This window comes from Sipha flava, unplaced genomic scaffold, assembly GCF_003268045.1.
Source record: "Sipha flava isolate LNK unplaced genomic scaffold, YSA_version1 3_pilon_pilon, whole genome shotgun sequence".
Lineage (NCBI taxonomy): Eukaryota > Metazoa > Arthropoda > Insecta > Hemiptera > Aphididae > Sipha > Sipha flava.
The window spans coordinates 873077-890788 of NW_020273108.1; the positions used below are offsets into that span (position 1 = coordinate 873077).

General features: G+C 29.6%; 1 protein-coding gene across 1 annotated transcript in view; it reads right to left on the reverse strand.

The window, feature by feature from the left end:
- LOC112688762 (Down syndrome cell adhesion molecule-like protein Dscam2) overlaps positions 1 to 17220 on the reverse strand; it is a 366044-nt gene extending 348824 nt beyond the window's left edge. The window contains exon 1 of the mRNA XM_025562113.1: positions 16904 to 17220. The gene's annotated coding sequence lies outside the window, so the exon portion shown is untranslated. The remainder of the gene's footprint in view (positions 1 to 16903) is intronic.
- Positions 17221 to 17712: the final 492 nt, after the last annotated feature.

Sequence of the window (17712 nt, forward strand, 5' to 3'; positions counted from 1 at the left end):
ATATATTAAATTTCGTAGAAATTTTCGTAAGTCAAAAAGTATTCATATTAATGACTTGGATGGTCCATGCTGTGTATGCGGATATTGTAATTCGGTACGGAGCGCAATATAATATAATGTCGAATAGAGACAAGTATGTTCATTAAAATATTGTAGTTTTAAAGTCGTCGAACTATTGCATTGACCGACATTTCAAGGGACATTTCTCCAATAAATATCTCATGAATATACTTGAAGTGAGACGGACGTCAAATTATCATCGCAAGGACTACTATACAGTGCGAACCCTGTGTGTAAAAACGCTCGGCGACCCGAATAAGATGACGGCAGTGGTATATGCATAGTGGAATATGGGGGCAGATCTCCACCTATGTCTTTTTTTAAGAGTTATAAAATAATTTTCTTTGTGTGAGGGCATTAAAAACATAAAAAAAAATAATGATAAAATAAAAATAATGATTTGTTTACAAATGATCCCCCTCCCCCATATAAAAGTTATGTATACGTCACTGGATGAAAACAAAGGAAAATCTAACAAACAAATATATAACTTGTTATTAAGTTTGAAGACTATATATATATATCTGTCTAGATATATTTCAGAACAATGTGAGTGATGTGTAGATATGTTTTAAAACAAGGAGATTGAATTTAAAATTTTATTTTATTTATGTTTGCATATTTTGTCGTTATTACATATAAATACATCTTTGAGTATATTAGACAAATTAAGAGCATATAAGATGTACAATGGTAACATTTTGATATTTTATTTAATGATATAACATATATCATATACCTAACGAGTTGTATAAACATTATTTTTATACAGAACATTTTCGTAATGTGTACCTGTATAACACAATAATCGTATTAATACTATGAGTTAGGTAATTTACAATCTGGCAGGTAATGCAGTAACACATGCAGGAAAATAGTAATACACTTATCGGTAATACATTTTTATGATTTTAATATGTTGGTGAAAGAAATGAAGAAGAAGTCGAAAGCATTAAATTTTTAATGTTTTTATTAACTTGCAAAAATGGTAATTTTTTAATTTTTTTTTTTTCGTAAAAATATTATAATTAAAGTATCTCATTTTATATATTACAATTTAAAGAGCATATATACCTACACATTTTGAAGTTTTTAAGCAACATAATTCCACACCCCTACTTATTAAATAATTATAATATTACGGATATTTTTTTATTTTTTGTTCTTTAACATTATTATTTTTTTTTTTTTTTACCAATTTGTTACAATTAGAATAATATACTTAAGATAAAAAATAATATCATTAGAAGTACTTCAGCTACATAATTATTTATTAAATTATCTTAAACAATAATTTTTAACCACGGGATAATTGTTTTTCGAACGATTGATACTAAACATTGTTGTTGTTGTAGGCTTTTAAAGAAGAATAATACCGTTTTATACTGTTTATAATATTGTTGATTTTATAATTTATAAAGGCATATTATTCTATTGTTAAAATTGATAGGGCATATATAGACGCAGTCACTAGACGTCACAATAATCGTTTGCATTCAAATTAATTAAAACGAGTTTTCAAGATTAGAATGTAAAACCCACATCCCAGGTGATCTCAAAAGACGTTTGAAACGCAAATGGTACCAGAACCATTTAAATATTAAGAATTGTCCTTTGTAATAAAGCTGAATCACTGAATGGATCCTTCAATCAAGAATGCAATCCAACCACTACTCTCAAATCAGTTATGCTCATTGAAAAAATATATATATTTACAGATTATACAAATTAATTTATAAATTAAAAAAAATAATATGAAAGGTAAATATTGAAGGGTGTTTCAAATTATATATATATATATATATATATATATATATATATATACATATAATATTTATATAGTTATATCACTGATGATAAAAAAGTTGAATGCAAATGATTATTGTAAAGTGTGATGGCTGCGCTCAAGTATCCGCTATCATTTTAAACAATTTGATGGCGTATCTATAAAATATTACAAAATTATATACCAAAAGATGGTATAGATGTAACATATTCATAAATGAGCCACATTTATAGGTTGTACACATGGTTTTTCTTTTTTTTTTTTCTATTCGGTCAGTCTTATTCGAGAGATAATAAATTAATACGACCAAGTGAGCCCTCTCACTATCACTGTCTTTATCGTTGCATACTCAGATTTTATCAAATGATTCCGCCTCGCACACAATTTCTTGAATTGACATTAAATTTAGCATGATTCTACACACAAAAATATGTTTAATTATAATAATAAATATAAATATTTGACTGCAAGACTTTTCATTCCATCGCCAAATAATAATCCTGGAAAGATTGTATAATCCGATCACTGAGCGACAAAATTAAATTAAATACGGAAAGAGTCGTCAAGTCACTTGTTTATTTAAATTATTAAATAAAGTCCAATGTATCTGCATCGTATTGTATGTGTAAACTAAATAATTAACCTACATGCACGCACGCTTGAGCATTGCATTTTATTAGTTGTACACGTAAATAAGTAGTAAAATAATAAATCATAATAAATTGTACAAGTGAAAAATAAAAATAAAAACACCGTAAAAATAAATCCATAAAAGTTTCGTTTTATGCGTTTGATAATATTAATACGATATTTTAATACGACACAAAAGTCACACAATTTACATTGGCCATCGGTCGTGGCTTTCTATGGGAGATCACGTGAAACCCGACACCGGTGAGACGCGCAGCTTTATAATTTTATGATTTATAGACGTGTGCATTAATCTACATGTGTCCACACACGTTATAACACATGCATACACGTACAATGTAATAATATATTATGAGCGCACACCCACACGCACACAAGCACGCACAAACACATCGTTCAGAATGATTATCGTTTTCTCATCGACCGTACAACATTGTTTTGAGTGTATACGTCTTATCGGGTTTTAAATTATGATCCACTCATTTAATAGTATTGTGTTTCGCGCACCTATTTTCCGAACATAAATAATTATAGAAATTATGATAATTTATTCAAATTAATAAGACGGGCAAAAGCCCAATAGTGCAAATCAGAAACTTCGAAATTAGAATAACATTAGTTAGAAATACATAAAAGCACTGATTACTGATGGGAATACAATACAGATATAAAATAGTTTTGTATACGCTGTATTCCATATCGTTATTTAGATATAAGTTTAAAATCATTTATAAAAATGAATAGAAAAAAATTAATGTTTATTGACAGTTTATTCAACAAATCCATAACACATGGAAAAGAAACGTTTTTCAAATTTTGCAATGTGTTGGTATTTTAAACATCGATACTAAAATTAAGAATATTTAAGGGTATACAATTTTAATACATCAGAAACTTTAGTTATCATTAGTTAAACCAGCGTTTCTCAATCAGGGGGGTCGTGACCCCCAAGGGGGTCGCGAATACCTTGAATTGGGGTCGCGTAGGTCAAAAATAATAAAACGCTGATTTATGAAATATAAATTCAAATCAAATTTTTACCTAATATAGATGGGGGGGTCGCGAAGTGATTGACCATATTTTATACCTATTTTGGGGGTTGCGACACTAAAAAGGTTGAGAAACAATGAGTTAAACTATTAAAAATAAAATTATTATCAGTTAGTTCACGTCTAAAAGCTAGAGTCGGAATGTTTAGAAAGAAAATCGGATTTACGTGTAGAAATGATTATCAATACCTAGTCGTTAATTTTTACGACTCACGACATTTTCAACTATATTCCTTTCAATAATCTATAATATTATAAGTTATGGACAACGGTCTCCTCAAAGACCATCCCACATAATACGTAATCAAGTGTCAAAAGGTATTAAAGCAACGCAATGACTCAACAATTACCTACATACCATTTTCAATTTTAACTATTTCAACAAAAAAAAAAAAAATAAAAAAAATACCACAACTTCAGTGACTAACATGGTATTTTTCTAAAAATCCTATTGTGGTCTGACCTCATGGTCTCACCCAGTAGGTTGGCGAAACTATTTTTTTATATATCCTTATAAAGCCCCATATAAGTTACGACAAGGTCTATTGCGTCTGGTCACATTTATAAATAATTATTTTTTTCATTATTCTATTAAGTTGTAACCTTATAATATTATGGAATATTAGTTCCAATTAACATAATAATATGTGTACAATATATTATTCATCGAATCCCCAGGTACCGGATATTCAGCTCACCAATAAGTGTAAATGACAACGAAAAAGAAAAATTAGGAGACGAAAAAATTGCCAAAATCGAAATAAATCAAATTATTCTACATCAAACATTCATAATAATAATATAACCCAGTCCCCAAATGTATACGTAATCTTATTTATAGAGAATTTCATTTATTTTCACCACAAACTTTTTTTCTAATGGAATGCGAAAATCTCACTTTTCGTCATTAAAATTGCATTATAATAATGAAATACATATATGTATCGACAATGGTAAATAATTTGGTTTTTTTCTGTAATATATAACGAAAGAAAATGTATAACAAGTTGAAAAAAGAAATCTAATACAGTTGACAAAAATAGTATTTGTAATCGAATTATAATCAATGCTCAGCCACAATTTTTGTAAAACGTTATGAAAGTAATTTCTTAAATTCCTTGATTCCGATGATTGTATATTGAAATAAAATAATCGAGTGTGTATGTTTAACGACCTTGGTTTTCGTCATTTATTACGAAATAATTCTTATGGTTTTTAAAATTATGCAATGTATCTCGAAACGGTATATATAAGCCTTTGGATATTATTATTATTGCATGGTATACTGAAGGAACAGAATACCGCGACGCGTATGCGGGTCTACTGACTTAAAAAACTCATCACGGCGAGGAAGGCAAAAGAAGATCATACATTTCATGTTCATCGGACAGTACAGCGACGATTTCGCTTTTTCAATCGACTAGAAAAATGTTTGCTTCTCGTCCCCACTGACCCCTGCGATGACGTACTCGTAACTACAGTCGCGTGCAGGCATTTTCCAATAATAAAATACAAATACTGTAGTTATAATTACGTTACGATATCAAACTATTTGATTTTACGTGAAGCCATCGCACTACAATAATCAAACTAGATTATATTTTCAATGCGGTCAGTTCTCGGTCCAACGAACCACTTTTTATCATATATATGTGGTATGTATATAGGACGCGTCGGAGAAATAAAGCAAATACTTGTTTAAATGATTATTACTTGTTGGACTTTTCGGTCCGTATAAAAAAACCGGAAAAATTCCACTAAAACGTATTTGTCAGCAGTTTTATTATCTGTTTCACAAGAAAAAAACATTTTTATCTACTCGCATATGAACAAATATTTTATTTTTAGGTGTATAATGGTTTACATAATATTTGCATAGTTAATTTTTATTGTAAGATTCGTCGGCATTTCACGTAATATATATTATAATTGTCTATGAAGTATAGATATATTTTCTATAAAAACAAACTATATTGGTTTTCGATTATCACCAGTAGAACTGCTGCCGAAGAAAAAAGAAATAAAACTATATTAATCGTTGGATTATATTATTTGATTCGAATGTAACATTTAATAAAACAATTTACATTCTAGAGAAGACGCATGTTTTCATAGAGATGTTTTTTCTAGTCGTTCGAAAATCTTTTGATGAAACTACATTCCGTTCTGCAACACAAGACAGCAACCTACAGCACTTATTGGTTGGTATTTAATCATTTGAACCCAAAACGTAAAGTAATCTCGTTTTATTCTTTCATGTATTGTCGACTTTGATTTCTGATTACGGGTATCGGGATATTGTTTTAAAAAATCTTACACACATACGCAAACATAAACACAAACATAAAACGAATTCGATTGCATGAATAACGATGTTTGCATGGTGTTTTGTATAAAACACGAACAGTAAATAATATAATTGTATCAGCGGTCGGTCGTTAAAATTTATTTTTAAAAATATACCACATGCAAGCAAGCACGTGTCTGTATCGCTACCGTTGTTAAAATATTAATTAACGAAAAATACACAATATAAAGAGTGAAAACCAGTCGTATATGTATTTTGATTAAATAAAAATAAATAAAAAATCCTTCAAAATACGAATGGGCTTTAGAGAACACAGATTATTCAATAAAAACTATTAGAACATAATAAAAACATAATATGTTTTTATTATGTTCTGGCATGAATGACAAGTGCATTACATTATAATGCACTTGTCACTCATGTCAGTGGGTTACCGTTAACCAAGACCAACGTCTCATTTTTCTTAGACTACCGTTTTATAACAATAACAAAGATCTTTTTATTTTTAGGTATGAAGAAACGAACGAAATAAAAAGCAGTTGATCGATACATTATTTTAATTTTTTACGGATTTTTGGTTTAAAATATGCAGTCCTAGTCCCGGAAAGGGAGTATTCGTGGATTTTTTTTTTTTTTTTTTTAATCCACGAACGAAAAAGTTTGAGAACCAAGTGCAGTACGCCACTACCACATTACCGCGGCCGTCTGCCGAACAACGTGCCAAGATACGAAACGATGATGTCGCACACGGAACGCGCGAATACCGAACTGACGGTTATCGGTAAACAGGTGCACCCGGTAATACAATCGCTGCCGGCCACGATAAGGAATCGCAGAACCCACGGTCTGGAGGGTGCGGCTCGTCGGAATTCATGTCCCCAGACGAACGTTAAGGGATTGGCGCAAGCAGTGGCGTGCTGAACAACTATTTTTTGAGGCAATTGTCTCAGAGAAAATACTGGTGGGTGGATGGTTTATTAGGTGTGCAACTAGGCACTAGTTTGATCGTATACGAAAAACGTGTGTGGAGTACGTGTACCATAACTCATTAGACTAGAGAAAGCTTTATTATTTAAATAAAATAATTTTTATAATCTTATATAATAGTCGATATTTTTTTTTTTTAACTAAGAATGTGGCCTGTTTTGTATTATACCTTAAAAATTAATAATATTTATAGTTTTTAATGAAAAAAGAAAAAAAAAATAGCGAAAGCCCTAATGGTGAAAGGATGAGTGGTCAAATTGCATAGTTTGTCTCAGATCTGAAAAATTGTAAGCACGCCACTGGGTGCAAGGAAGGTGGCGGGTGGATCGAGCGAACCCCTTTGGAAATGACTGCGAAACACCCGAGGGAAACGCGATGGGTCTACGTGAAAAAATGTGCGCGCACTGGACGAGATCCGCTTCCGACGCAAGACCAGCTAACGTGTATAGTAGGAAAATGCGACCGATTCCGGTGCGTTTTATTCGAACGATCGAAACAAACCGATTGTAACGGTATACAGTTCAAAATATGTTCTCCGGACCCGTTCATCGTTTTATCGCGCAACTTAAACGGTGCTCGCTATGAAATTTTAATTTTTTATCCTAAATGACCGTCATAATTTTCTGGACATAAGAAACGACGATAACGATTTATCAGTTATAAACGATATGACTATTTACGGTTACGTTTTTATCACGTTTCAAAGCGTTAAAATGTTCCGAAACATAACTTTTTAACTTTTTGAAATAAACCTTCTTGCATATGCGTACAATGAAATGTACAATAAAACCGCGTCTTCGTATACAGGTATGTATAAAAAAAAATGAAAAACGAAAAATAGACAACGCGGTAAATGAATTTACATACGAGGGAGATAGTAGGAAGGTAACGGAAAAATTAACAGTTATGTGTTTTATTTTTGAGGTGCCGTAAAATTTTCCGTGCGCATAAATTATAATGCATTGTTTTTCATGTTTTCTTAACTTTTTTCCAAAAATGTCGATAAAATATAGCATTTTCTTTGCAGCCATAAATAAATAAAATTACCGAAAAGTTGCAAAAATAATTTATAAACGTTATAAAATTAAATTTTGATGATTCCAGATATTTCATCAAATTTCCATTGAACGATATATTAGTTGTTTAGTTAAAGAAATCTCATGGGTATGAATTATTTCATTAGTATTTTTACTGTTTGTATACAATTTAAATTTTGGTTTTTCCAAATTTTAGATGTTTTTTTTTTTTGTGGAAATTACTATAGCAGACATTCATTACTTTATATCGTTCAGTCAATCTAATTGAATGCCTGTAATTTGACAATGATACAATGATATATGAAATTATATAAACACTTTCAAAGGCATAACTGAATATTTATTTCTGAAATTAAATTAAGGGGATCAGTTTACACAAAGTATTTTTCAAATTCAAAAATGTATAAAAAAAAAGTAGGTATTTATAACATTTCGATGAACTGATTTTCTTTTGCAAAACTGTTGCTTAAAAACAATGATGAATACTTAAGTAACTAAAATATTAATCACCTCCAAATAAAAAGTGTAACAAACATAATATACTATTATATAATTCATCGCACTTACATTTTTTTAATGTTGACATAAAACCAAAACATTTAATCAATTATTCAGACTATTCAAAACTTTCACCGACAAAATGATGGCCTTGAGTGCATTTATATGTTTATCAAGTCTATGCATTTTAATTACAGTGTCCACTCGCAATTCGCATGCATTGTCTTAAAACTAGATTATAAATTGAAATTTTGAATCCTATAAAAAGTTGGAAATAATATAATTATTAATATTTTATAAAGAGTATTTTCACATAATTATTTAAAATCTTGGAACCCATAATTTTTGAGGAATTTTATGTCAGCTAATTAATTTTGAATTTTCGTTAATCAGTGTTCTTGAATAGAAGTAAACAATAATTAGCACAAACGCTGTTTGAAGTAACGTTCATTGATTACGTAATGCTACAAAATTTTTCATTTTACTAACTTAACCAGATGTGCATTAACGAGGAGGTTTATAACTTCATTCCAAGACCTTTAATTTGATTTTTTTTTTTTTTACGACGCAAGATTTTTTTTTTTTTATTTGAAACGAAAACGTTCAAATAATATAAAACAAAATGATTTACATGCATTTCAAATATTTTTTTTTTCAATTTCAAATTAAACGAGAAATGTATTTGTTTAACCATGAGGTGTTTTCTTTTTGTCTTCGTGGAATGTGTCGAGCAAAGTTTTAAATTAAATTTACTATGTATTTTTAGTAATTATAACTGTACGTACTGCTATTCATTCAAACAACAACAAAAAAAAAAATCAATAAATAATACGTATTTCGACTGATTTCCTGTTGTTCATTATGCCTTTAACGCTATGATTTTTAATTAAACAGTTTTCTTCACATGCGTTCTTTTACGAAACGTAAACGTCTTTTACCTATTTGTAACTATTCATATAGTCAACCGCTACACTATTCCAATATTCCGATTCCGTTGTTATATCACTTCAGAACTTAATTCCACACAATAAATCTAGTTTTATATTTCAAATAATATACATACTCTATTCAAATGAACAAAATATATAAAATATTACATGTTTGGCGTCGGTGGTTGGGTTTATTTATTTACAAATATATCCTTCCCTATGCAAAAATATAAGAACACTTGCGATAGGGGCAATTTACATTTCGGGTAAAGTATATTTAAATGAAATATTCGGGTCTTCCGTGTAATAAAAAGTCAGTATCATTAACAGAATTTGTGATTTATAATATTTGTATGGGTACGTACGATTTCCCCCTCCCTCCATATTGTTGATTTCACCATGGAGACGCAGCCGACACAACTTACCACTGTTGGCGTGCGCACCATGTAATATTTGAATAAACGGAAATCCAGAAAATGTGAAATTATGGGATCGTTCGCTTATCACTGAGATACATTATTTATCATGAATTCAAATTTTTCACCGGCCAAATTTATAATACACGCATAATACAATCATATATATATATATATAAGTTTAAGAAGAGGTGGATCGTATTCGAACATGAAAAGCACCGAAATCGGTTTATTTTTTTCACTAAGTGTGAAAAATGTGTAAATGCCATTTTATTTATTGGAATCCTCTCTGGACTGTTGTGTCTATATACTGTGTTTTGAACGTTAGAAAGTAGTTTTAACTGAATTGAGTTGAAATGTTAAAGTTATTTCGTTCAAGACGTTTCCAAAAAGGTAATTTACAATAATTTTCTTCCCATCAAATATTTCACGGCTTTTGTTTATTATTTATTATGAACCGTTAAGCGTATTCGATGTTTGATTGTGTTTCTCCGTAATTCGGCGTATACTTGTTTTTTTTCTCGTCACTAATTCGTAATTAAATCAAATACAACAACTTTGATGCACGCAAAAAATTACAATAACAACTCACAATGGAAGCATGCTAGTTAGTTTAAAAAATAAACGTTTTCAATTCTAATATATACCCGAATTGGATACATTCAAAACGATGAAATTATAAGCTATAACAGCACATTAATATATGAAAACTATGGTGCGTGCCAAATATTAAATGATGATCGTGTGTAAGACAAATTTATGGTTTGCAGATAATGCATCGTACGCTAGAACGTCTGTATGAAACTTAAAACAGTTGTGCGTAACACTAATTTAATTAATCGAACGTCAATAAAACAATATATTATCAAAGACAACGATACCGATGTAGAAAGAGAAAAAAAAACCAACTTTGAATATTCTCTCGAAATGTACACGAAATATTTCGGTGATAAATCGGTTTTCAAAACAGACGTTGACATGCGTACAAATGTGTTTGCTTGTACGTATGTACGTATATTTTATAAAACGTTGATAATTCAATAGTACAGTAATACATTATCATCTCGCTACTATATTACTATGTAAATTTAAGAGAAATATTCTTCGATCAACGCCTTGAAATTGCGATAAATGAAATAAATATTTTGTATTGAATACAACGCACTTAAAGAGAACTGATTTAACGGGACAACGTATAGTAAACGAAACATAAACTGAAGTTGTGATGTACATTCGCGCTGTATAAAACATCTTCATAACGTAATGTTACCCAACCACTCGAGTTATAATAATATTTACAACGGAATATTGTATTGCATCGGCCTTCAAACAGAAACATTTTTAAAACGAAACGATCCATCATTCCGTACATATTGGTTCTCCTGACCGACACAGGATTTTTGTGTACAAAAAGCGGCAAAAGAGTAATGACAAACACCGGTTTTCTGAATCCGATGGTGACTTCCTGTTTCATAAAATTTGTACCAATATAATATTTTATCAAGATAGTGTACCTGTAATTTCTAAACGCTATAATGAATTTTACCCCCAACCGTAAGAATTTAAATATTAAATTATCATCTCAGAGTCATTATACCGTTAAATATAACATTTTAAATCACTCAATAATCGTTAATCAATAACCTCAAATACACTACGAAACATTTATTATTCTCAGTTGCATAAATATAATTGTAATTGTTTATTTTCAACACAATTGTTTAAACCTCACGAGAGTTTTTAATGCCTCATATTTTTCCCGTGCACATATTGATTAAAAAGTTTCTTTTAATAATTTTTCTAAGAAACCCTTGGTGTCTCCTTTGTTTGAAATAAAAACAAACTATACTCACCCATATATTAATCGTATCCCACAAAAGTGAGTTTATTAAATTTAGATTTTTCCCGTGTAGTCGGAAAAACTTCGATATATCTCTATTACGTGTCTAATAGTAAAATTATGTAAATTTAAATATAAACCATGCTGAAATATTACTAAAAATAGAATAAAACGAATATTTAAGAAGGTATGATAAATACCAAAAGGAAGATAAAACTGACTAAATTATTTTATATTTATATGAACAAAAAAAAATATTTTATAAAATATGTTAAGTCACACCACGCCTGATTATAAATAATAACATCGATAAAAAATGAACTTACCTCAAGTACAATCTTAAATAAAACGCTAAACTTTGTAACATACTTTTGAAATTACAAATATTCAGTAGAACAGTAGTTATGATACTTTGATTCAGTTAATGATATTATTTTACTATTCTTCGACTGATTTCACTAGTCGAAGAGATTTAATAGTTTAAAGTCAAAACCAACGTTTTGAACGTTTTCTAACCCAAAATATTATACGCGTTGAAATTAAACCAATGACCTTAAGTTTGACAAATCTAAATGTTCTACTATAATGAACAGTGGGAGCAATCAATATTTTTACCAAAGGAATAGTCTCATCAAGAGAATGATTTGCTTTATGAATCTTTCATATTAATTTAAATCATATAATTTGTAATTTTTCAACTGTACAAGGCTATAATTATACTTTGGATTTTGAATTAGTTTATACAATTTCTTACGATTTTAGTCTACCAAATTAAATTCAGACTCATGATGTTCAGTGAATCCCTAACAGTCCTTAATAAATCTATCATTCAAATAAATTTAAAGTATCAAAGAAAATAATAACGTATCAAATTAAAATAATATTTGATAATGAAAAATGTAACGGAAACATTACGAGACTTCTTGTTTTGGTACTTTTGTGCATACTAAGGAAACTTTAGGATTAAGTTATAATATAACCTAATCTTAACCTTTCCTTGGTTTCATAATCACCACGATATTTTAACGTCGTCTCCAATTTTAATAAAATATGTTTACTGTTTTTCTTTACAAAAATATTGTGCATTACATGAATTAATAATAAAATAATATGTTTCCTACGAATACTTATACATTTATTATACCTAAGAGAAATCAAACTTTAAAATAAAATAATTTTCAAACTGGTATTTAAAAATAAGTTGAATAAGTACTATTAAATAAACAATATTTTTACCATCTAATTAAACTAACATTTCAAAATTGATAAATTACTATTTTTTAAAAAAATTTTTGAGAAACGTCGTTTTTTTAATTTTTATTTTGAAATGTGTACGTGCAGTAAATAACGGTATGGATAATAGCGTATATAGTTATTCACATTCGATCAATAATTATTACAAGAACAAATCATAAGGTACCAGCATTTTACTCAAGTTGTTCATTAAATTGCAATATTTACAAGAAATTAATTTTATAAAATATGTACAAAACAAAAATACTTTACATATAATCGAATATTATTTTTTGTATATTTATAATTAACAACAAATCCAAGTAATACGAGCAATTAAAACAATTATATCTCTATAAATAAGTTAAATGTATTGATAGCTATGCAAAAGTTATTATAACTTTAGTGGTTTGTTCGTTTTGTTTTTTGTAAAACGTAATTGTTATACGCACTACGCACTACCTATATATGGTAAAAGTAATGATCATAAGATTTATTTATGCAATATAAAATTAAACCTGGATCAATACACAGTAAAATAATTTATAACACCAGTAACCGGAAAAAATAATCTTTTGCACCATGGGTTTCCAAGAATCCTAAAATACCATTCCACTTAAACATTGTTTACCATTTTTAATGGTCTCTTGTTTAATATAAACACATTTAAGTACAATAAATAATAACAGTCGAGGTGGAATATGTAATTGAATAAATTGATTTGATCTGAAATATCGAATGTTTTATTTTTTCATTTTTCTTACTGACCTAGTTCATTAAAATGAAACAATCTTAAATGAAAATAAAAAAATAACTTTATCACTCTATAAACAAACAATGGGTGTATCGAAAATTGTCGAAAACGTCTGGAATAAAAACTATTTACCACCAACAATGGAATCGTTATACAGTAATATAACGATTTTTAAAATACTACTTGGTTATTATTCACAAATAAACATCAGGAATAATAACATTGCTCAATAACAATGTACTTAATGTACTTGATAGTAATTTGATACGTTTGATGACTCTGAAACATTCTAATTACTAACCATAACATTTAGAATTTCAAACACAAATTTTCTACCTTTAATTATTGTCCATTAGTAATAAGTATTTTGAACGACCTCATTGTTTGAACAAACCAAGTATAAATATAAGGTGGTTTTTAAATTTAAAAATCCAATGTCTCAGGGAATTCTCATATTTTCGAAAACAATTATTTACATATAATTTTTAATGGAATCATTACAGTCGTTATTGACGGTAATAAGAATATCACATTGTATATTTTAAAACAACGCTAGATAATAGTTAGTTAACATTCGATGCTTCGAATTTTTGAATTATTCAAACGGTCTTTGTATTGTTTAACAATCGACAGAACGAGAATATTTTGTTTTAACAGATGAACTACTACGAACAGGGCCGTCAAGATGAAAATCAAGGGGAGGTGAATAATATGAAAAACGCCGACTACAATTTTTTTACCCAATGCATGTAGTATAATTTATAATAATTATATGTAGAGGTACTTTTACTTTTTAACATGTATATATGTATCAGCGTCGCACATTCTTAAAATTGACAATTAAATTATATAATATATATATATAAATAATAATATTTTATATTGTATAATAAGTAGTTACATAAATTTTATTCGTGTATACACTGCATTAAGAAATATGTAATATTTGTTTTCCATAAATAAAATTAGGTTCTTTTAGGCTGTAATGAAACAAATTCTATTGCCGACTGCTGTTATAAATAGGCTGTAATGAAACAAATTCTACTGCCGACTGACTGGAGGGGGGGGGGGTGAGACACCCTCCCAAGAACCCCCATCGGGACGGCCCTGACTACGAATGAAAAAAAAACTAAAATACATCTACTCGTTTGGTCACACGTCCATGTCTATTCTACATCCATAACACGATAACCAACATTACGCTCAGATAATAATATTATTATCTACTTTGCACCGACCATTTATTTTAGTATTCACTGTGGAGGATTTATGCATTTAATTTCAAATGCCGTAACATAAAATTGTTTCCCGCTAGTGATCAATCAATTTTAGTCGTCTATCAACGTCCCTGTTGTTTTGCATTGTTTTGTTGGGGCTACATATTCTATTTTATTACATTCACGTAAGCGCACATGTATGTGTGTTTTAGTGAGCTTTGAAACAAGTAACTAAAATGCATTTTCTTATTTAACCCAACCCGATATTTTTGTAGTGTGATAAACCAATAAGAAAAATTAATAATTATTCACAAAGAACAATATATTGAAAAGCCGAAAAATCTTAAGTAATCCAGATAAATTTTATGTATGCTTTGTTTGAAAATAACGTTAATTACTTTCTTATACGCTTAACTTACGTTTTAGCAATATATTTTTATACTTTTAGAAAATACTTTCCTACCTACTTTCATCAGTAAAACTATAAAAGCCCACTGTGTTGTTACAGCAAAACCATTTTATAAAAAATACGCGGGTCCATCGCAAGGACGAACATTTTTTAAGTGCTAAAAATTAAAAAACCAATTTTTAAATAATAATGAATTTATTTTTTCATTATTTTCGGGATCGACGTATACTGCATAGTTACGAGTAGTATTGACATAAATCGAACCCGTGGGACATTCCGACATCGGTAATAAACAGAACCTAGTGAGATTCTCGACCAAAACTTTTACTTCGAAATGTGTAGTCATATAAAAACAAGAAACATTTTGAATTTTTTTTTTACCTAACTGTATTGTTTATTGAGTTTATTTTCAAGAGGACACTTTACACACAAAATAACGTTTTCCTTAGGTTTACATTTTATTTTTAATCATCCTCCTTTAATATAAAAACTAATTATTAATTATGATTAGCCCCAAATTAATATTGATGATAAAAGAAGCGTTTATATTTTAACATTGTGAAATATTTGAACGGGTTTCCTTTTTAATAAAACTTTAATACTGAATTTCAAAAATGCAATATTCCTTTGAAAACATTTTATGATAGTTTATTTCTTGAAATTAATATAATATAGGTATTTTAAAAATGAAAACAGCCCATTTTTAATAATAATAGATTGAATGGTAGTTACCTTTTTAACAATTTTTTTTTTTATTTCTATATAATGTTTTACAATATTCAAATATTTGGGTTTAAGAACAACACTATTCATGATTAACATACGTACATATACATTCATGTAGGGACATTTTTATGAACTTTTCTTTTATCCAATTTAAATTTTCCACAAAATATGGTGGCCTATCAAATTAAAGTTTATTTCAACAATTTGTCATTAATTAAAACATCCTTGGCCCTTGTCACTCATTAAGTTTTCACAAATTTTCGCTTAAAATTAAATCACCTTTCGTAAGCAGTTTTATTTTAAATCGAATCACTTTCAATCACTTCAAAGTTCTGCTGAATTTATAATTTCAAAATTATATTATTCAACCTTAATCATTCCTAGTTTAAATCTGCTCTTTGAATATGACATGAAACTCACAGTTAGGTTATTCAAAGAATTTTTCCAAATTGTATAATATTTTTGGCGCGGCAAGTGCCATATTAATATTAAAGGACTGGCTTGTTCGCCGGTTATATAAGAAGAAATAAATAATAAATAAATAATGTATCTAAAATAATTTAGGAATTTATTAATATAAATGTAAATAAATACAAAGGTACTAGTTGCCTGGTTGGCACAACAATAACTCGATAATCAATGTCAATTGGTTATAAAAAAATTAATTAATGATATATAATAATAATGATATATAGATAAAGCCTGTTAGACACATAAAAATAAAATTAATAAACAAAATGAAATAGCTGTATCACAAATATATAAAATGCAATGGTATACTACGAATGTGGCCGACTCGGCACACGACAGTACAAAAACAATGTGATGTGGCACAACTTAAAATACAACAATAGCGCTGGCCTACCGCAGCACGGCCAAGGATATACAATATAATAATAATACCATTGTGCAAATAATAATAACAATAATAATAAATAGGCCTGTGATGGCCGACGGGCCTTTACACTGACAACGAGAACAGATATGGTCGACCAATACTCACATGTGACTGTCTTCGATGATGGATTTTATCCAGCGCGACCGCACCAGCACTGCGACCGTATCTATTGCCTACGACGGCACACCGCAGTGTATGACACCACAGACACCAACGAAAGTTCTACAGCATCGGACGAAGACTATACGAACGGAAACCACGTTAATCACAACGCGAAACAGCAGACACGAAACACACGAACACCGTAAACGCGATTTGTACAATACGGCTGTAAAACGACGAACGAATAACACTGATCGCGCGTATTGTAGTGCCGACGACATTCATCACGAAAGCTTCGCCCGCCGGACACCAAAATGAAGACGAAATGCCTCATTGCTGCCACACTAACACGAGAACATAATGAAACTTTGTGGAACTGAGAACATGACTTGGTAATTGCACGAAACATAACCTCGAAAAGCTCGAAAACATGAAATAACGAACACATTTACGTGCGATGATAACAATGCGATTACGTACCTACCCGGCCGGTCGCACGCGGAGGTATTATCGCCGCAGCCGCTGTCGCCGCCGACGTGCGAATACGCAACGCACCGCTACGCATCGCACGAAAATGATAACATGAACACAGTCACAATGAACATGTTTGCAGAGCGAACAAATATCACTTGTAATAAAATGAAAAAAATCATCGAATTTTCATAACTTTATATGGATTGGATCGAAAAAAAATTTAATAACCTTCAGTGGCGTAGACATGATTTCTGAAGAGGTGGGGATATCGAAGAAGAAAGCGACATAGCTAAATGGGAGAGAAAAATTGGAAAAATCCCCCACCCTCTCAAAACTTT